Below are 6,638 nucleotides of genomic sequence, written 5' to 3' on the forward strand. Positions count from 1 at the left end.
TTGCCTAATTGGGAAAGAGGTTGGTATAGGTTACTTCTGCCGACTGGGTTAGGGAGCGGTTTAAATTTGAAAAAAAAAACTGTACTTTCGTTGAAAAGATTAAGAAAAGGAACATATTCTTCATCTCCCAACATTTTCATTAATTTACGCCTTGGCAGGGGAAGGGGCTCAAGTCTAATGGATCAGAATCTTAGAGGTCACAGTTAGATGTGGCTTCGCCTACTAGTCATAAACTATCTGTAAATTTTCCCATGCATCCTCTCACTCCCCACCCCTAATTGTTTTACAGAAGTAACTTTTTCATTTACCAAATTCACCTTTATTTTTTATCCTCGCCTTTCAGAAATATTGGCTAAGGGCTCCGAGAAGCAAAGAAATCTGATATGGATTCAAAGAATATGCCGACACTCGTCTATTTTCTAGCTAAAACGCTCCCTCGGCACCCTGAATGCCTTGTATTCTATGAGGCACTAGCCTACATGATCATAGCTATCAACCCCCATTGGACAGTCCCCCGCCTTAAAAGAGTAGGCTATTCTTACTAAAGGGACGTACAATGTTTTTTTCGGATCGAATAATCATAACAAATCGAGGGGGAAGTCAATAATAAAAAATAAATGGTAAAATTCTAGTTAATTGACTTCTTGCTATCTCAGAAAGAGTTTAGGTTAGGAAAATTAAACTTTCAGGGATGAATCTATAGACTAAAGTATGTCCCGGGAAGGTATTTTAAAGTATCCACCTCCACTCCTTCTCCCTCTAGAGGGCCCTGAAATTTGCCTACATGACAGGTCTAAACCTATTGAAATTTCGACAAAACAACATTTTATCTTAATTTTCAGTTACTAGTTGCTTTTTCTCTGCCTTTAGTTCTGAAAATGCAATTCCTGTTATTTGAGTAGAATTTTTAAACCTTATAACCTTATCTTTAAAACCTTATAAAATAGAACTGAGCAAAGTTATGAAGCTGAAAACAATTTTGTTGTACTTCAATTAAGCACAAGATCTATTTTGCAAGGTTTCAATTTTATAAGACACATATTTTTAAAGGTTAGCAAAGGTCAGGGCCCTCTAGAGGGAGAAAGAGTAGAGGTAGTTGCTTAAAAATACCTTCCCGGGACATACTTTAGTCTGTAGATTCATCCCTGAAAGTTTCATTCTCCTAACATAAACCCTTCCCGAGATAGCAAGAAGTCAATTAACTAGAATTTTACCAAATAAATAGTTATTTGTTAATTTCAAGAAGATGTGAACAGAAATTTAATAAAATCCAGAATTTCTGAGAGAAAAAACCCCAACCTCCCCCCCACCCCCGGTACTTTTATACCGTTTTAACTGCGTTTGGCTATACCGATCGTGAAATTGCTATGAGGAGCCTCCTTTAGAATGTTGTTAAGCTTATTCTATAACGCATAAATAATTGTAATATAAAATCCTCAATGGACTACCTCACAACAGGAAAAAATGCCACATTCTCATCGCTAGGATGTGTTATATTTCGTTACCTATTGTGTAACACATAAGAAAATCCATGCACATTATTTTCTTTATGAAGAAACCCTTTTGTATGTGTCGCAACAGGAGCTGCTCCGACCTTGTTTTGCCAAGTTTTCATCTTCTCTTCAAGTTCAGTGTTGTTCAGAGATTGAAAAGAAAATAATGTGCATGGATTTTCTTATGTGTTACACAATAGGTAACGAAATATAACACATCCTAGCGATGAGAATGTGGCATTTTTTCCTGTTGTGAGGTAGTCCATTGAGGATTTTATATTACAATTATTTATGCGTTATTATTTAAATCGCTAAATTGATTTATTAAGGAATTTTTCTAGGATTGTTGTCACGTGCCAGACAACAGTCATTGCTCACGCTCGGGTTTCTGGTGGGCAGACAGAATATCACCAGGCGCTGAACACTGTCCAGTTGGCAACGCGGCTTCATCGTGTTCGCAGACGTAAGATAAGAGTAAGTAGAATTGTATTAATATGGTATATCGGAAGATTCGGCTTGAAGTCTCAGCTTACACGTAATAAGTGGGCCATTTGAGCTAAATAACAGCACAAATAGAGGGGAGTGGGCCCATGAGCAGCAAATTTTGACATCATTTCATTCTTTCTCATTCAAAAAACTATTTTGACCTCCAGTTTCACTTAGTGTTTTGTAGCGAATGGACTATATGCCAAAGAGTTAATTAATGAGCCTTGTTACCTTTCAATCACTTCTGACTTATTAAAAAAAACAAAAAACATTAAAACTTTTTATTCCATTTCAGAAGAGTCCTTTCCAAATATTCCAAAATTTAGGCTCTATTTGATCTTAGTTTGATAGAGGATATAGAGAATAGTAGGGAATATAATCCGTCAAGCAATTGGATTTACTTTTGCTCAATGTTTTATTCGAAATGTTACTTTGTCTTTGTTTCTTTTAAAATTTATCAATGAGCCTTTGCCCTAAAATATGCTATGTACCTCATTTTTTTTCTTTTGTATAAAAAAGGAAATCTTTAAAAAAAATCAGTGAGATTTCTGTTCGATTCGTAGTCTATCAAGGTATAACGTTCTCATCTTTCTAATATAATTGACAAATTAATATTTTCATAAGAAATATTATTTCTATAACTTTTGGTCATTTTCCTGAGATGTCTTTTGGAAAACAACATATATTCATCTCAGGATAAAAATAGCCTTATGATCTTGAATTCAACAATGTCTAACAAATGTATTTATCCTCAAGGATTTATTTATTAGTCCTTCTGAATAAAATAAGTAGTTACTCATACCCTTGCCCTAATGACTAATGGCTACCCTAATGGCTGCAAAAGTAAACCTAACTTGCACAATGCTCAAGCATTTTGATTGAAATGGCTTTTAGCCTTAAACGTGTAACATGATGTCAAATTTGCTTTATTTTTTTTTTTTTTTTTTTTTAATAAGTGTATATATGTGCTTTTGGGTTTTATACAAATAGTCTTTGGACATGATTAAGGAAATAAAAAGTGGTTTATTTATAGTTAGCTTATTTTAGCGTTTATGTGTTAAATATTACACAACACATAAATATTTGCATTGATACCTTATGGTAATATGGCCTTGTGAAAATACTCGTCAATTCGACATGTCAAAATAAGCCTCGTTAAAATATAAGCTTTTCCTTTAGATTAATGGATGTAATATTCCCTTGAAAAATTTTCCCTTGGAAATATCCTCTAGTAAAAAAATTCCCAATCAAACAAAGTGACCCTCTGAAAACTCCTCCAATATTTCCCTCCATGAGCCCCCCCCCTAGCCGAAAATTTCACCACGTGCAAAACTAAACAGCCAAAAAGAAAATATGAACAAAAGAAAGAATCTTGAAATATTTTGCCTACTTTTCAAAATATAGGCAGAATATTGTATAGTATTTATTTTACATTCTTATTTATCTTGATTTTTTTTCTTCTTGTTTTTGGGGTGGAGTTATCATAGGAGGGTTCAAGTAATGGTATCATAGCTAGGTTCAAAAAAATAATTTGAACCTGCGAAATTACTGGAAACTGTAAAAGAGTTGCCCTATGTTAGAAGTGCACAGAAATAACAAGGTGGGACAAAAGAATACGAGTAATTACTCCCTCGTTGATTTGGTCTGGCACCAACCAAAGGTGGCCTTAGCCAGAATGTCTGGGGCAATGGATTTCTACTTATTGGCTGGTCATCTTTACCGACTGATCTGGGTGATATTGTTATTACAATTACTGTTTTGTTCTACACCAGCTGGGATTTCTCTTCAAATTTTACACAAAGCTTGTTCCCAAAAATGAATGCCCGTGTTCTGCAGAGCTCATAGAAAGCTGTTTATACTCATCCAAAGGATTAATAATAGGGCTTAGATATAAGAGGAAGTCAATGGATATTCTTCTGAGTATCCACCAATCTTACTAGCTATTAAATAAAAAAAACGAGTTTTTTTAACTGAAAGTAAGGAGCGACACTAAAACTTAAAACGCATAGAAATTACTTCGTATATGAAAGAGGCTGCTTCCTCATCAACGCCCCGCTCTTTACGCTAAAGTTTGACTCTTTCTCTCAATTCTTCTATTTAAAACAGTAAAAAACTTTAGCGTAAAGAGCGGGGCGTTGATGAGGAAGCAGCCTCTTTCATATACGAAGTAATTTCTGTGCGTTTTAAGTTTTAGTGTCGCTCCTTACTTTCAGTTAAAAAAAACTCGTTTTTTTTTATTTAATTTCTGAACGTTTTTGAATCAATGCATGTTTTGATTTTGGCTCTCCGCAGAGGAATAATCAAAACGAAATTTGCATATTTTTTTGGGGGGGGGGGCTAAATGGCTTTCTCATAATTTTGATCGAATGATTTTGAGAAAAAAGAGCGGGGGCGAAGCCTAGTCGCCCTCCGATTTTTTGGTTAATTAAAAAGGCAACTAGAACTTTTAATTTTTTACGAATCTTTTTATTGGTAAAAGATTTACGTTACTTATAAATTAGCTTACGTAAAGAACTTTTGTATTCTCATGTTTTTATTACATATATGAGGGGATTAGCCCCATCGTCAGTACCTCGCTCTTTACACTAAAGCTTAAATTTTATCCCAATTCATTAAGAATGACCCCTGAATCACAAAAGCCGTAGAATAAATAGTTGAAATTACTAAAAATACTTTAGCGTAAAGAGCTAGGTATCATAAGGAGGTGAGCCCCTTATATGGGTAATAATTTCTGTTTGTTTTAAGTTTTATTGCTGTTCGTTACTTCCAGCTGAAAAAGCTTTTTCACATTTATTTTTTAATTTTTTTTTTAAATAATGCTAGTAAATCCTGCTCTCCCTTCATGGAAGTTTTCTTCTCCCATGACAAATTCTCGATGGAAAGTTCCCCCAGCATATCCTCCTCTTCTCAACCCCTCCCCCCAACCAAAAAAATCCTCCTGAAAACGCCTGTATACTTCCCAATAACCATTACTATATGTAAGCACAGGTCAAAGTTTGTAACTTGTTGCCCCTCCCACGGGGACTGTGGGGGAGTAAGTCGTCCCCAAAGACATAGTTGTAAGGTTTTTCGACTACGTTGAATAAAATGGCTATCTCAGAATTTTGATCCGTTGACTTTGGGAAAATAATTAGCGTGGGAGGGGGCCTAGGTGCCGTCCAATTTTTTTGGTCACTTAAAAAGGGCACTAGAACTTTTCATTTCCGTTAGAATGAGCCCTCTTGCAACATTCTAGGACAACTGGGTCGATACGATCACCCCTGGGGAAAAAAAACCCAAATAAACACGCATCCGTGATCTGCCTTCTGGCAAAAAATGCAAAATTCCACATTTTTGTAGATAGGAGCTCGAAACTTCTACAATAGGGTTCTCTGATACGCTGAATCTGATGGTGTGATTTTCGTTAAGATTCTATGACTTTTAGGGGGTGTTTCCCCCTATTTTCTAAAATAACGCAAATTTTCTCAGGCTCGTAACTTTTGATGGGTAAGACTAAATTTGATGAAACTTATATATTTGAAACCAGCATTAAAATGCGATTCTTTTGATATAGCTATTGGTATCAAAATTCCATTTTTTAGAGTTTTGGTTACTATTGAGCCGGGTCGCTCCTTACTACAGTTCGTTACCACGAACTGTTTGATATACTAGTATCACCTTTACGGTAGGTAAAGAAACACCTCACAAGGGATAGTCAATTCCAATGTTTAGACAGCCTGATTGCACTAAGGTCATTACTAAAAAAAATACTACAGTTGCCAACAATCTATGAAAAGGGGTTGAGCCTTATATCTCGAATCGGCAAAAAATTGTTATAAAGGGTATTTTCAATTACAACAGCAGAAAGAACTTGTTTCCCAAAGAGCATGGTGGCTTTTTTTCCACACCTGGTAAGCATGTGTTTTTTCAGCATGGTCAACATGTTTTGGTTTATCCGTAATAGAATTTCTGTGATTTTTCTGTTAATTAGATTCTAGTATAAGCTAAAACGTCGCAAGTTGGTATAGATTATTAATATTTTTTCATTGGGGGGGGGGGTTGAAATACTACGCCTGCACGGTGGAAATTTGGCATTGGTTGCACGACTCACTGGTTTTAAGTTTTATTATTGAATTACTAAGTAAACATAGAGCATTCACTAACTGCGCATGTACCAATAAGATGATTAAATATAGACTTGTCTCACATTAAGAGCTAATCCTCTAAATGATCATTGCGATAGTAGCTTATTCTGCATTTTTTTTTCAGGCGCTTATAATATGCACTGGATTGAATCAATATCCACTGAATTGAATTCCACTGTCTTGGAAAAATTTCCCTACTGTTCCTAAGTAGTGTTTGTTTGCACTTACCATGCATGCACTTATTCCCCACCCCTGCGTTAATCATTGGCTATCAAGCAATAAACGATGTCGTATGGGTCACTTGACATTGAAACCCTATGATTCAACCGTAGAATTTTATTGTTTTGCCCGTAGGATTTTGATTCTGACCTCTAAGCAGAGTTTCTAAAATAACTAAAATTTCGACATTCTTAAGAATCCATTTTTCATATTCTATACTCGAGTTAAATTTTTTCAATAATTGTATAAGTTTTCAGATGTAGTATGACTTAGCTGACAACACTGATTTGCATCTTTAAGTAAGAGTTTTAGGGTC

At 35.2% G+C, this 6,638-nt stretch overlaps 1 long non-coding RNA gene across 2 annotated transcripts in view; it reads left to right on the forward strand.

Annotated features, from left to right (window-relative positions):
* The first annotated feature begins 1,637 nt into the window (after positions 1–1,637).
* Positions 1,638–6,638, forward strand: part of LOC136036941 (uncharacterized) — a 92,763-nt gene continuing 87,762 nt past the window's right edge. Inside the window, exons 1-3 of one of the 2 annotated variants that reach the window (XR_010619828.1) lie at positions 1,638–1,750; positions 1,835–1,967; positions 6,228–6,401. This is a non-coding gene — a long non-coding RNA (uncharacterized LOC136036941). Of the gene's footprint in view, positions 1,751–1,834; positions 1,968–6,227; positions 6,402–6,638 lie in introns of those variants that run through there. The other variant, XR_010619829.1, reaches the window with a different exon arrangement.

Source organism: Artemia franciscana, chromosome 16, assembly GCF_032884065.1.
Source record: "Artemia franciscana chromosome 16, ASM3288406v1, whole genome shotgun sequence".
NCBI lineage: Eukaryota > Metazoa > Arthropoda > Branchiopoda > Anostraca > Artemiidae > Artemia > Artemia franciscana.